The 16946-nt window shown below is 44.1% G+C and overlaps 1 long non-coding RNA gene and 1 pseudogene across 1 annotated transcript in view; both read right to left on the reverse strand.

Annotated features, from left to right (window-relative positions):
- LOC134760748 (uncharacterized) overlaps positions 1-16946 on the reverse strand; it is a 151602-nt gene that overhangs the window by 26849 nt on the left and 107807 nt on the right. The window lies entirely within an intron of this gene.
- LOC134760750 (uncharacterized) lies at positions 6234-9175 on the reverse strand (annotated as a pseudogene).

The following is a 16946-nucleotide window of genomic DNA, read 5'->3' on the forward strand; positions in this document are numbered from 1 at the left end:
ATCACAGAGGAAGAGTACACACCCTACATTAAAAGTCATTTCATTCTTTGTGCATTTTCTGCCATATTGGGAGTAATATCATCCTCTTCTCTTCTGGATATTAGGAACAATATCACAGGGGGCTGTATTTCCCCTTCGATATTACCAGTAATATTATTCTCTCCCTTCCTGGATAGTAGGAACAATATCACAGATGGGGTAAACACCCCCTGCCTTATTGAAAGTAATATAATCCTCTTCCCTTATAAATATTAGGAACAATATCATAGGGGTGTGTACACCCCCTGCATTATTGAGAATAATATAATCTTCTTCCCTAGATATTAGCAACAATATCACAGGAAAGGTGTACACCCTCTGCGAAATTGGGAGTAATATTATCCTCTTCCCCCCTAGATATTAGAAACAATATCACAGGGAAGGTGTACACTTTCTGTGATTTTGGGAGCAATATCATCCTTTGGATATTAGGGAAAATATCAGAAGAGGAATGTACACCCTCTGCAATATTGAAAGTAATATATTATTTCCCCCTGGATATTAGGAACAATATCACAGGTGGGATGTACACCTGTGGTATTGGGAGTAATATCATTCTCTTTTCATGTAAAGAGCAATATCACGGGGGAGGGTTGACACCATCTGTGTTATTGGGAGTAATATCATCCTTTTCTTTCCTGGATATTAAGAACAATATCACAGAGGGGGTGTACACATCCTGCGATGTTGGGAGTTATGTCATTCCCTCCGCCCCTAAATATTAGGAACAATGTAACAGGAAAGGTGTACTCTCCCTGCGATATTGGGAGTATTATCATCCTCTCTTACCCTGGATACTAAAAGTTATATCACAGTGGGTTGTACACCCCCTGTTATATTGAGAGTAATATGATCCTCTTCCCACCTGGATATTAGGAACAATATCACAAAGGGGGTGTGCATGTTGTGCGATATTGGGAGTAATATTATCCTCTCACCCCCTGGATATTAGATACAATGTGACAGGGGGCGTGAACACACCCTACGACATTAAGAGTAATATTATTCTTTCCTGTTCTGGATATTAGGAGCAATATCACAAGAGGGGTGTACACCCCTGTGATATTGGGAGTAATATTTTCTCCCCTCCTGTGTATTAGGAATGATATCACAGTGAGGCTGTACACCCCCTGAGATATTGGGAGTAATTTCATCCTCTTCTCTTCTGGATATTTAAAACAGTATCACAAGGGGCTGTATCCCTCCTTTGATATTAAAAGTAATATCATTCTTTCCCTTCCTGGACAGTAGAAACAATATCACGGGGGGGTACACCAACTGCAATATTGGGAGTAATATCATCCTCTTTCCTTCTGGATATTAAGAACAATATTACAGGGCGGTGTACACCACCTGCAATATTGAGAGTAATATTACTTTCTTCCTTCCTGGATATTAGCAACAATATCACAGGGAAGGTGTACACCCCCTGTGATATCAGGAGTAATATTATCCTCTTCTTTCCTGGATATTAGGAACAATATCACAGGGAATGTGTACATTTCCTGTGATATTGGGAGTAATATCATCTTCTTTCCTCTTGGATATTAGGAACAATATCACAAGAGAAATGTACATCCTCTGAGATATTGAAAGTAATAAAATCTTCTTTCCCCTGGATATTAGGAACAATATCACGGGGAGGGGTGTACACCCCCTGTGAGATTAATATTATCCTCTCCTTTCCTGGATATTAAGAACCATATAACAGAAGGAGTGTACACACCCTGCGATATTAAGAGTAATGTCATCCTCTCCTGCCCTAAATTTTAAAAACAATGTAACAGAAAGAGTGTATTCCCCCTGCGGTATTGGGAGTATTATTATCCTCTCCTGCCCTGCATACTAGGAGCTATATCACAGGGGGTTGTACACCCCCTGTGATATCGGAAGTAATATCATCCTCTCCTCACCTGGATATTAGAAACAATATCACAGGGGTTGGTACAACCCCTGTGGTATTTGGAGTAACATCATCCTCTCCCCCTTGAATATTAGAAGCAATATTACAGGGTGGCTGTACACCCCCACAATATTGACAGTAATATTATCCTCTCCCCTGCCTGGATATTAGGAACAATATCACAAGGGGGGTGTGCACTCCCTGAGATATTGGGAGTAATATCAACCTCTCTTTTCCCTGGATACTAGGAAAAATATAACAGAGGGAGTGTACACCTCTTGTGTTATGGATAATAATATTACCCTTATTCCTTCTGGATATTAGAAGCAATATCAAAGGGGGGCGTACACTTCCTGCGATATTGGGAGTAATATCATCGTCTCCCTTCCTATTAGGAACAATATCAAGGTGGGGGTATATACACCCTTTGCGATATTGGAAGTAATATCATTCTCTCCCCCCTTGATATTAGAAAGAATATCAAAGGGGGCATGTACATTCCAGGCGATATTGGGAGTAATATCATTTTCTCTTCCCTGGATATTAGAAACAATATCACAGTGGGGTGTACAGCTCCTTCAATATTATAAGTAATATCATCCTCTTTCCCCCTGGATATTGGGTACAATATCACAGAGATGGTGTACACCCTCTATGATATTGAAAGTAATATTATCTTCTTCTCCACTGGATATTAGAAACAATACCACAGGGGGTGTGTACATGCCAGCGATATTGGGAGTAATATTATCCTCTCCCTGCCTGGATATTAAAACCAATATTACAGGGGGGTGTACACATCCTGCAGTATTGGGAGTAACAGTATCCTCTCCCCACCTAGATATTAGGAAAAATATCACAGGGGACGAGTACACCTGCTACGATATTGAGAGTAATATCATTCTCTCCCCTTCGAGATATTAGGAACAATATCACAAGGGGGGTGTACACCCCTTGCGATATTGGGAGTAACACCATCCCATCCCTCTTGTATATTAGGAACAATATTACAGGGAGGTGTACACACTCTGCGATATTGGGAGTAATATCATCATCCCCCCCAGAATATTAGGAACAATATCAAGGGAGGGTGTACACACCCTGCAAATTGGGAGTAATGTCATCCTCTCTCTCCCTGAATATTAAGAACAATATTGGTGTGTGTGTACCCACCCCGCAATATTGGAAATAATATCATTCTTTCTGCCTCTGGATATTAAAACAATATCAAAGGAGGGGTGTATACCCCCTGCGATATTAGGAGTAATATCGGTCTGTCCCACATTGGATATTAGGAATAATATCACAGTGAGGGGTGTACACCCCCTGTGATATTGGGATTAATATCATTCTCTTTCTTCCTAAATAAGAGGAACAATATCACGGGGGTGTGTGTACACACTTGCGATATCGGGAGTAATGTCCTCTTTCCCCCTAGATATTAGGAATAATATCACTGGAAGGTGTACAGGCCCCGCGATATTGGAAGTAGTATCATCCTTTCCCCTCCAGATATACCGAACAACATCATGGGGGTGTGTGCACTCTCTGTGATATTTGGAGGAATATCATCCTCTCCCCCCTGGATATTACAAACAGTATCACAGGGGGGTGTACACACAGTGTGTTTATGATATTGGGAGTAATATCATCTTCTCCCCTTCTGGATATTATGAACAATATCATATGGGGTTCTACACCCCTTGCGATATTGGGGGTAATATCATCCTCTTTCTCCCTAGATAATACGAACAATATCACAGTGGCTTGTATGCGCCTTTAACCAAATCACAGGGGGATGTACACCCCCTGCTATATTGGGAGTAATATAATTTTCTCCACCCCTTGATATTACGAACAATATTACAGGGGGGTGTACACTCTCTGGGGTATTGGAAGTAATATCATCCTCTTTTTTCTGGATATTACAAACAATTTCACAGCAGGGTGTACACCCCCTGCGTATTATTATCCCCTCCCTCCCTGGATATTACAAACAATATCACAAGGGGATATACACCCCCTGCGATATAGGGAGTAATATCATACTTTACTCTTCCCCCATGGAGATTACGGACAATGTCACAGGAAAGTGTACACCCTCTGCAATATTAAGAGTAATATAATTCTCTCCACTCGTGGATATAGCGAACAATGTCACAGGGGGTTTTCTCCCCCTGCGATATTCTGGGTAATATCATCTTCTTCTCTTCTTGATATTACAAAAAAATCACAGGGTGGTGTACACCCCCTGTGATTTTGGGAGTCTTATAATTTTCTCCGCCTTGGGATATTAGGAACAATATCACAGGGAGTGTACACTCTTTGCGATATTTGAAGTAATATCATTCTCTACCCCCCTTAATATTACAAAAATATAACAGTAAGCTGTACACCTCCCGTTTTATTGGTAGTAATATCATCCTCTTCCCCTCTAGATATTACAAAGAATATCACAGCGGGGTATACACCTTCTGCAATATAGGGAGAAATATCATCCTCTCTTCCACTGAATATTACAAACAATATCGCAGGGGGTTTTGCACCTTCTGTGATATTTGGAATAATATCATCCTCTCCTCCTTTTATATTAGGAACAATATCGCAGGGGGTGTGTACACCCTTTGCGATATTGGGAGTACTATCATCCTCTTCCCCAGTGGATACTAGGAACAATATCACCGGGGGGTGTACACGCCCTCCAATTTTGGAAGTAGTATCATCCTCTCTGGCCTTGGATATTACGAACATTGCTACAAAAGGATGTACATCCTCTGCGATATTGAAAGTAATATCATCCTGTCCCCCACTGGATATTATGAGCAATATTACAAGAGGGTGTACACACAGGGTGTTAATTATATTGGAAGTAATATTATCCTCTTCCCCCTTAATATTACGAACAATATCACAGCAGGGTGCACACCCCCTGTGATATCGCGATTAATATATTCCTCTCCTCCCTTGGATATTACAAACAATATCACAGTGTGTGTGTACATCCCATGTGATATGAGAGGTAATATAATCCTCTCCCCTTAGATATTACGAATCATATCACAGGGGAACGTACACCCCATGCAATATGGGGAGTAGTATTATCCTCTTTCTTCCTGAATATTGCAAACAATGTAACAGGGGGATGTACACTCCTCGCGATATGGGAAGTAATATCATCCTCTCCTACATTGGATATTATGAACAATATCACAGGGGGGTGTACACCCACTGCGATATGGGGAGTAGTGTCATCCTCTCCACCTTTGGATATTATGAACAATATCACAGAAGGGTGTACACCCCCCTGCGATATCGGGAGTAATATCATCCTCTTTTCACCTGGATATTATGGACAATATCACAGGGGTGTGTGCACCCTCTGCAACATGGGGAGTAATATCATTTTCTCCCCCCTGGATATTACAAAAATTATCACAGGGGGGTATACACCCCCTGTGATGTGAGAAGTAGTATCATCTTCTGCTTCCTTGAATATTGGGAACAATGTCACAGAGGGGTATACACCCCCTGCGATATGAGGAGTAATATCATCCTTTCCCCCTTGGATATTGTGAACAATATCACAGCAGGTGTACACACAGGTTGTTTACCATATTGGGAGTAATATCATCATCCCCCTCCATATTATAAAGAATATCACAGGGGGTTGTACACTGCCGGCAATATTGGGAGTAGTATCATCCCCTCCCCCTCTGGATATTATGAACAGTATCACTGGGGAGTATACCCCCCCGAGATATTGAAGATAATATCATTCTCTTCCCGTTTGGATATCACAAACCATATCACAGAGAGGTGTACACCTCCCGCGATATGGGGAGTAATATTACCCTCTCCTTCCCCGGATATTATGAACCATATCAGAAGGTGGAGTACACGTCCGGTGATATGGAGAGTAATATCACCCTCTCTCATCTTGAATATTACGAACCATATAAAAACCCCTGCGATACGGGGAGTAATATTATCACAGGGGGGTGTACATGTCCTGCGATATTGGAAGTAGTTCATTCTTTCCCACCTGGATATTATGAACAGTATCACAGGGGTGTGTACACTCTGCGATATTGGGAGTAATGTCATTCTCTACCCCCCTGGATATTATAAACAATACCACAGGGAGGTGTACACACAGGATGTTTACGTTATTTTGAGTAATATCATCCTCTCCACCCCTGGGTATTAACGAACAATATCACGGGGAGGTGTACGCCACCTGCAATATTGGCAGTTACATCATCCTTTTTCCACCTGGATATTACGAAAAATATCACGGGGGGCTCGGAAGTGAGGAGCGCCTCTGCCCGGCCGCCCCACCATCTGGGAAGTGAGGAGCGTCTCTGCCCAGAGTCCAACTGTCTGGGAAGTGAGGAGCACCTCTGCCCCTCCGCCCCACTTTCAGGGAAGTGAGGGGCTCCTCAGCTCGGGGGCCACACCGTCTGGGAAGTGAGGAGCGCCTCTAGCCTGCCGCCCCACCGTGTGGGAAGTGAGGAGCGCCTCTGCCGGGCCGCCCTACTCTCTGGGAAGTGAGGATCGCCTCTGCCTGGCTGCCCCACCATCTGGGAAGTGCGGAGGGCCTCTGGCTTGCCGCCGCTCCCTTTGGGAAGTGAGGAGCCCCTCTGCCCGGCCCGAACAGTCTGGGCAGTGAGGAGCACCTCTGCCTGGCCGCCCCTTGTTCTGGGAAGTGAGAAGCGCCTCTGCTCGGCAGCCGCTCCGTCTGGGCAGTGAAGATCACCTCTGCCCGGCCCCTGCACCATCTGGGAAGTGAGGAGCACCTCTGCCCGGGCACCCCGCCCTCTGGGCAGTGAAGATCACCTCTGCCCGGCCCCTGCACCATCTGGGAAGTGAGGAGCACCTCTGCCCAGCCCCGGAACCGTCTGGGCAGTGAGGAGCACCTCTGGCTGGCCGCCCCTTAGTCTGGGAAGTGAGAAGTGCCTCTGCCGGGCCGCCACTCTCTCTGGGCAGTGAGGAGAACCTCTGTCCGGCCCCTGCACCATCTGGAAGTGAGAAGGCCTCTGCCTGACCGCCCCGCCCTCTAGGAAGTGAGGAGCTCCTCTGCCCCCACTGCCTTGCCTGGGAAGTGAGGAGCGCCTCTGTCCAGCCCACTCACCGTCTGGGAAGTGAGGAGCGCCTCGGCCTGGCGGCTTGGCGGCCTGGTGGCTGAGAAATGAGGAGCGCCTTTGCCTCTGCCCCACTGGGAAATGAGGAGTGCCTCTGCCTGGCCACCCCACCATCTGGGAAGTGAGGAGCGCCTCTGACCGCCTGCCCCTTAGTCGTGGAAGTGAGGGACTCGGCTGCCCGGCCGCTGCACCCTGGGAAGTCAGGAGCGCCTCTGTCTGGCCCTTGCACCTTCTGGGAAGTGAGGAGAGCCTCTGCCCAGCACGACTCCGTCTGAGAAGTGCCGAGTGCCTCTGCCCGGCTGCCCTGCCTTCTGGGAAGTGAGGAGCACCTCTGCCCAGGCACCCCACCGTCTGGGAAGTGAGGAGCGCCTCTGCCCGGCCACTGTGCAACCCTCCAATTGTGAAGTGGCAGCTTTGTGTTTGATCTTTCTGCCCTTCCCAAGTTTGCATTTTTGACGTTAAAAGTTTACTTTTTAAAAATTTTTATTTATTTATTTATTTTTGAGACGGAACCTCGCTCTGTCACCCAGGCTGTAGTGCAGTGGCGCGATCTCGGCTCATTGCAAGCTCCATCTCCCGGGTTCATGCCATTCTCCTGCCTCAGCCTCCCGAGTAGCTGGGACTACAGGTGCCCGCCACCACGCCCAGCTAATTTTTTGTATTTTTAGTAGAGACGGGGTTTCACCGTGTTAGCCAGGGTGGTCTCGATCTCCTGACCTCGTGATCCACCCGCCTCGGCCTCCCAAAGTGTTGGGATTACAGGCATGAGCCACCACGCCCGGCCTAAACTTTACTGTTAAATTAAAAAAAAATTATCCTCTCCCTTTCTGGATATTACAAACAATATCACAAGAAGGTACACCCCTTGTGATATTGTAAGGAATAGCATCCTCTCCCCACCTTGATATGACAAACAATATCATATGTGGCTATACACCCCCTGCGATATTGGAAGTAATATCATCCTCTCCCCTCCTGGATATTATGGACAATATCACAAAAGAGTGTACACCTTCTGCGATATTGTGAGTAATTTCATTCTCTATCCCCCTGGATATTATGAACCATATCATATGGGGGTGTACACTTCCCGTGATATGGGGAGTAATGGCAACCTCTCCCCTTCTGGATATTACGAACCATACTACAAGACGGTGTACACCCTCCGCAATATGAGGGGTAATAGCATTCTCTCCCGTCGTGGATATTACAAACTATACCACAAAGGGGTGTACACCCCCTGCGATATGGGAATAATTACACCTTCTCTCCCTCCTTGATTTTACAATCCATACTACAATGGGGTGTACACTCCCCGCAATATGGGGAGTAATAGCACCTTCTCCCCTGCTGGATATTACGAATCACAGGGGGGTGTACACCCCCCTCTATATGGGGAGTCATAGTGTAGCAGGAGGAGCCGCGGACAAAACCCCACAGACACCGAGGTAGTGAAGGAAGTGGCTTTTAATCAGCTGGAAACATCGGCAGACTAGCGTCTCAAAATCCGAGCTTGTTGAGTGCACAATTTCTGTCCTTTTTAAGGGCTCACAACACTAAAGATTTTACATGAAAGGGCCTTGATTGATTGAGCAGTCTAGTGGGTATGTGACAGGGGCTGCATGCACCGGTAATCAGAGTGAAACAGAACAGAACAAGAAATTTCACAATGTCCTTCCATTCGATGTCTGGAATCTATGGATAACATCAGTTGCTAGGTCGTGGGTTGAATTTTAACTATTAGACTAAGGTCAGGCAGGCCCAGGCCTGGTTTCAGGTCTGGTTTTGGGTCTGGTGCCTGGCGCCGGGCTGCCTGCCTTTGGGTTTTGCTTCCTTATTTCTTCTTAAAACAGGTAGAGTATAAAATAATGTAGAAAAATATGGGGGGGTCTCTTTCTCTCTTCTTTCAATAGCACCCCCTCACCCTGGATATTACGAACTGTACCATAAGGGGGTGTACACCTCCTGAAAAAAGGAGAATAATAGCACCCTCTCTTACCCTGGATATTTCGAACCATACCACAGGGACGTGCACTTCCCTCGCAATATGGGGAGTAATAGCACCCTCAATTCCCTGGATATTACGAACCATACCACAGGGGAGTGTATATTTCCAGCCATATGAGGGGTAACAACACCCTCTCCGTTCCTGGAGATTACAAAACATACCACACAGGGGTGTACACACCCCGAGATATAGGGAGTAATAGCATCCTCTCTCCCCCTGGATATTAGGAACCGTACCACAGCAGGGTGTACATGCCCCACAATGTGGGGAGTAATAGCACCCTCTCCCTCCCTGGATATTATGAACCATACCACAGTGGGGTGTACACCCCTTGCAATATGGAAAGTAATAGCACCCTCTTTCCTTCTGGATATTAGGAACCATACCAAAGGGGGGTGTGCACTCCCTGCGATATTGAAAGTAATATTATCCTGTTCCCTTCTGGGTATTAGGAACAATATCACAAGGGAATGCACATGTCCTGCGGTATTTTGAGTAATATCATCCTCTCCCCTTCTGAATGTTAGGATCAATATCACAGGGAGGTGTACACGTTCTGCGATATTGGGAGTAATATCATCCTCTCCTTTTCTGGATGTTAGGAACAATATCACAGAAGGTGTGAACACCCCCTGCTATATATCCAGTAATATCAATCTCTTCCCTCCTGGATATTAAGAAGAATATCACGGGGGGGGGTGTAATATCATCCTCTTCCCTGCTGGATATTAGGAACAACATGACAGGGTGGGTGTACACTTCCTGGATAATGGGATTAATATCATCCTCTTTCTTCCTGGATATTAGCAACACTACCATAGGGGAAGTGTAACCCCCCTGCAATATTGGTAGTAATATCATCCTCTTTTTCTCTGATTATTATGAAGAATATCACAGCTGGGATGTACAATTTCTGCTATATTGAGAGTAATATCATCTTTTCCCCGCCTGAATATTAGAAACAATATCACAGGAAAAATATACACCCTCTGCGACATGGGGCGTAATATCATACTCTTTTCCCATGGATATTAGAAATAGTATCATAGGTGGGGTGTACACCCCCTGCGATATTGGGAGTAATATCATCCTCACCACTTCTGGATATTAGGAGCAATATCACAGGAGGTGTGTACACCCCTTGCTACAATGAGAGTAATATCATGCTCTTTCCCCCTGAATATTAAAAACTGTATCACAAGAAAGGTGTACAAACCCTGTGATATTGAAAGTAATATTATCTTCTTTCCCCCTGAATATTAGGAACAATATCACAGGGGGTGTGTACACCCCCTGCGATATTGGGAGTAATATTATTTTCCCCTCGCCTGGATATAAGGAACAATATCACAGGGGGGGTGTACACCCCCTGCGATATTGAAAGTAATATAATCTCCTCCCCCCCTTGATATTAAAAACAATGTCACCTGAGGAGCACACACCCCCTGTGATATGGAGGCTAATATCATTTTCTCCCCACCAAAATATTAAGAACAATATCACGGGGGGTGTACACCTTGTGTGATATTGGGAGTAATATCATCCTCTTCCACCGTGTATATTAAAAACAATATCACAGGGAGTGGGTACACCCCCTGTAATATTCACAATAATATCATAGTTTTCTTCCCTGGATATTAGGAACAATATCACAAGGGTGGTGTACACCCCCTGTGATATTGAAAATAATATCATCATCTTTTCCTCTGGATGTTAGGAACAATATCACACAGGGGGTTTACACCGCCTGCGATATTGGGAGTAATATCATTCTCTCAACCCCTGGATATTAGGAACAACTTCACAGGGGGAGTGTACACCCCCTGCTATATCGGGAGTAATATCCTCTTCTCCCCCTGTGAATATTAGAAACAATATCACAGGGAATCTGTACATCCCCTGTGATATTGACAATAATATCATCCTCTCTCCCCCGGCTATTAGGAGCAATATCACAGAACGGGTGTACACCCGCTGGAATATTGGGAGTAATATTATTTTCTCCGCCCCCGGATATTAGAAACAATATCACAGAACCAGTGTATACGCCCTGCAATATTGACAGTAATATCATCCTCTCTTTTCCTGGATATTAGGAACAATATCACTAGGGGGTGTACATGCCCTGTGCTGCTGGAAATAGTATCATCCTCTGTCTTCCTGGATATTAGGAACAATATTACAGTGGGAATGTACACCCCCTGTGATATTGGGATTAATATTTTTCTTTCCCCTCCTGGATATTAGAAACAATATCGCAGAGGGGGTGTGCCCCCCTGCAATATTGGGAGTAATATCATCCTCTTTCATTCTGGATATTAGAGACAGTATCTCAAGGGGTGTGTACAACCCCTTAAGTTTTGGAAGGAATATCACCCTCTTCTCTCCTGGATATTAGGAACAATGTCACAAAGGGGATATACACACCCTGCGGCATTGGGAGTAATATCATCCTTTTTCCCCCTTGATATTAGAAACAATATCCCAGCGGGGTGTACACACCCTGTGATATTGGGAGTAATATCATCCTCTCCCCTGCTGGATATTGGCAACAATATCACAGAGTGTATGTACACCCCCTGTGATATTGGGAGTAATATTCTTTCTCCCCATGAATTTTAGGAACAATATCACAAGGGGGGTGTACATGCCCTGGGATATTTGGAGTAACATTATCCTCTCACCCCCTGGATATTAGGAAGAATATTACAGTGGGGTGTACACCCCCTGTGATACTTGGAGACATATCCTCTCCCCTTCTGGATATTTTGGACAATATGATAGGTGGCGTACACCCCCTGCCATATTGGGAGGAATGTCGTTTTCTCCTTTCCCGGATATTACGAACAATATCACAGTGGGGTGTACACTCACTATGATATTGCAAGTAATATCATCCTCTCCCATTCTGAATATTCCACTTCCCCCTGGATATTACGAATAATATCCCGGGGGGGTGTACACCCCCTGTGATATTAAGAGTAATATCAGCCTCTTTCTTCTGGATGTTACAAACAATATCACAGGGGGGTGTACACTCTCTGAGATATTAAGAGTAATAACATCCTTTTTTCCTCTGGATATTTGGAACAATGTCACAGGGGGTGTACACACTTTGCGATATTGGGAGAGATATCATCCCCTCCCCCTCTTAATATTATGAACAGTATTCAAAAGTGTACATCCCCTGCAATATCGGGAGTAATGTTATCGTCTTTGCTTCTGGATATTACGATCAATATCACAGGGGGGTGTACACCTACTTTGATATTGGGAGTAATATCATTCTCTCCCCCTGAATATTGTGAACAAGATCACAGTGTGGTGTACAACCCCTGCAATATTGGGAGTAATATCTTTCTTTCCACTCATGAATATTAGAAACAATATTACAGAGGGAGTGTACACCCCTGCGATTTTGGAAGTAATATCATCTTCTCCACTTCTGATTATTAGGAACAATATCAAAGGGGGGGTGTACACTCCCTGAGATATTGGGAGTAATAGTATCCTCTCCCCTCCCTGGATATTACGAACAATATCACAGGGGAGTGTACACCTCCTGTGATATTTGGAGTAACATTTTCTCTCATTCCGGATATTATAAACAATATCACAGGAATGTGTACACCGCCTGCGATATTGAAAGTAATATTATCCTTTTTCCCTCTGAATATTGTGAACAATATCACAGGGAATTGTACACCCCCTACGATATTGAAAGTTATGTCATCCTCTTTCCCCTAGGATATTATGAACAATATCACAGGGTGGTGTATATCTTCTGCGAGATTCAGAATAATATCATCCTCTCTTCTTCTGGATATTATGAACAATATCACGGGGAGTGTACAGTGTTTGCGACATTGTTAGTAATATCGTCTTCTCCCCTTCTTAATACCACCACAATATCACAAAAAGGTGTACACCCCCTGCAATATTGGGAGTAATATCATCCTCTCTACCTCTCGATATTATGAACAATATCATAAGGAGTGTACACTCCCTCTCCTCCCCTGGATATTATGAACAATATCACAGAGTGGTGTACACACCCTGCGATATTGGGAGTAATATAATCATCTCTTCCCCTGAATATTACAAACAATAAAACAAGGGGGTGTACATCCCCTGTGATATTAGGAGTAATATCATCATTTCCCCATCTGGATGTTACAAACAATGTCAGAGGAAGTTGTACACCTTCTGCGATATTGGCAATAATATCATATCTCCCCTTCTGGATATTAGGAACAATATCATAGGGGGGTGTACACCCACTGTGATATTTGGAGTAATATCACCCTCTCCTTCCCTAAATATTATGAAAAATGACACAGGGGGTTTTCACCCCTTGTGATATTGAGAGTAATATTATCCTCTCTCCCCTGGATATTACGAAAAATATCACAAAGGGGTGTACACCCTTTGTGATATAGGGAGTAATATCCTCTTTTTCCCTGGATATTGTGAACAATATCACATAGGGGTGTAAATCTTCTACGATATGGAGAGTAATATCCTCTCCTTTCCTGGATATTACAAACAATATCATGGGAGTTCTACACCCCCTGCCATATTGGGAGTAATATCGTCTTCTCCTTCCCTGGATATTATGAACAATATCAGAGTGGTGTAAACCTTATGCGATATTGGGAGTAATATCATCCTCTCTTTCCCTGGACATTACGAACAATATCACAGGGGGGTGAACACCCTCCCAAATAGGGCAAGCTATATCACCATCTACACCCCTGGATATTATGAACCATATCAAAGAAGGGAGTACACCCCCCGTGATATGGGGAGCAATATCACCCTCTCCCTTTTTGCATATTATTAACCATATCACAGGGGGCTGTACACGCTTCGCTTTACGAAAAACAATATCACCCTCTTCCCATCTGGATATTATGAACCATATCACAGGGGAGCGTGATCCTTCCACGATACGAGGAGCAATATCACCCTTTCTTCCCCTGGATATTATGAACCATATCACAGGTGGTGTACACCACCCCCGATATGGGGATAAATGTAAATTTCTCCCCCAATGAATATTATGAACCAATCCAGGGGAGTGTAACCCCCCCTGCGATATGGGGAGCAATATCACCCTCTAACTCCCTGGATATTACAAACCATATCACAGAGGGGTGTACACTTCTGGTTATTATGAACCATACCACAGGGGTTGTACACCCCTAGCGTTATGAAGAGCAATATTATCCTCTTTCCTCCTGGATATTACGAACCATATCACAGGAGGGTGTACGTCCCGTGGGATATGGGGAGCAATATCACCCTTTCCTTTCCTGGATATTACTAATCATATCACGGGGGGTTTACACCCCCCGCGATATGGGGAGAAATATCACTCTTTCCTCCCCTGGATATTTCAAATCATATAACAATAAGGTGTACACCTTCCTCGATATAAGGAGCAATATCGCCCTCTCCACTCCTGGATATTACGAACCATATTACATGGGGGTGTACACTCTCCACAATATGGGGAGCAATATTACCTTTTTCTTCCCTGGACATAACGAACCATATCACAGAAGGGTGTACATCCCCTACAGTATGGGGAGAAATATCACCATCTCCCCCCCGGATATTACAAACCATAACACAGGGGGGTGTACACACAGAATATTTACGATATCACAGAAGGGGTGCACACCCTTTGTGATATTAGGAGAAATATCATTGCCTCCCCTTCTGGATATTAGGAATGATATCACAGTGGGGGTGTTCATGCCCTGCGATATTAGGAGTAATATCTTTCTCTTCCCACCCCTGAATATTAGGAACAATATCAAACGGGGGATTACACCTTCTGTGATTTCGAGACTAATAACCTCTCCCAAACTGGATATTAAGAAAAACATCACGAGGGAGGTGTACACCTTCTGTGATATGGAAAGTAATATCATCCTCTCCTCCTCTGAATATTAGGAACCATGTCACAGAAGGAGTGTACACCCTCTGCGATATTGGGAGTAATATCATCCTCTTTCTTCCTGAATATTAGGAAGAATATCACAGGGAAAGCTATGCCTGTAATTCCAGGACTTTGGGAGGCCGAGGTGTGTGGATTATTTGAGGTCAGCAATTCAGGATCAGCCTGACCAACATGGTGAAACCCCGTCTCTACTAAAAATACAAAAATTTACCGGGTATGGTGACAGGCGCCTGTAATCCCAGCTACTCCGAAGGCTGAGGCAGGAGAATCGTGCGAACCTGGGAGGCAAATGTTGCAGTGAGCCGAGATTGCCCCATTGCACTCCAGCCTGGGCGACAGAGCAAGACTCCATCTAAAAAAAAAAAAATCACAGGGGGGGTGTACACACCATTCGATATTGGGAGTAATATCATCCCCTTCCCCTTAAATATTAGGAACAATATCACAGGAAGAGTGTACATCCCCTGCGATATTGGGAGTAATATCATACTTTCTTCTCCTAGATATTACTAACAATATCAAAGAGGGAGTGTACATCCCCTGCGATATTGAGAGTAATATCATCCTCTTTCTTCATGGATATTAGGAACAATATCACAAAGGTGGTGGACACCCCCTGTGATATTGAGAGTAATATCATCCTATCCCCCCATGGATATTAGGAACAATATCACAGGGTTGGTGTACACCGCTTGCGATATTTGGAGAAATATCATCATCTCCCCAACCTGGATATTAGGAAAAATATCACAGAGGGGAGGACACCCCGTGGAATATTCACAGTAATATCATCATTTCCTTTCCTGGATATTGGGAGTAATATTATCCTCTCCACCCTGGATATTAGGAACAATATCACAAGAGGGGTGTACACCCTTTGCAATTTTGGGGGTAATATCATCCTCTCCCACGCCGGATATTAGGAACAATATCACAGGGAGGGTGTACATCCCCCTGAGATATTAAGAGTAATATCATCCTTTCCCCCATGGGTATTAGGAACAATATCATGAGAGATGTGTACACCCATTGTGATATTGGGAATAATACTATTTCACCCCCCCGGATGTTGGGAACAATATCATGGGAGGAGGCTGTGCAGCCCCTGTGATATTGGGAGTAATATCATCCTTCTGTTTCTTGGATATTAGAAACAATATCACAGGGGGGCACACTCCCTTCAATATTAAGGGTAATATCATTCTCTTTCTTCCTGAATATTAGGAACAATATTACAGGGGGAAGGTACACCCCTTGCAATATTTGGAGTAATATCTCCTCTCCTTTTCTGGATATTAGGAACAATATCAAGGGGTGGGGGTGTACACCTTCTGCAATAGTGGTGGTAATCTCATCTTCTTTTTCCCTGGATATTAGCAACAATAAAACAAGGAAGGTGTACACCTCCTGTGATGTTGAAGGTAATATTATCCTCTCCTTTTCTAGATATTATGAACAATATTACAGGGAAGGTGTACATCCCCTGCGACATTGGGAGTAATATCATCCTCTCCCATCCTGGATATTAGGAACAATATCACAGGTGGTGTGTAGACCTCATGCAATATTGGGAGTAATATCATCCTCTCTCCCTCTGGATATTATGAGGAATATCACAGAGGGTTTACACACAGGGTGTTTAAGATATTGAGAGTAATATCATCCCCTCCCTAACTGGATCATTTGAGCAATATCACAGAAGGGTGTACACTTCCTGTGACATTGGGAGTAATATTATTCTTCCCCTTATGGATATTACAAATAATATCACAGGTTGGTGTACACTCTTTGCGATATTGGGAGTAATATCATTCTCTCCCCCCCAGATATTATAAACAATATTACAGTGGGGTGTACACCCCCTGTGATGTTAAGAGTAATATCATC

Source organism: Pongo abelii, chromosome 20 (genome assembly GCF_028885655.2).
Source record: "Pongo abelii isolate AG06213 chromosome 20, NHGRI_mPonAbe1-v2.0_pri, whole genome shotgun sequence".
Lineage (NCBI taxonomy): Eukaryota > Metazoa > Chordata > Mammalia > Primates > Hominidae > Pongo > Pongo abelii.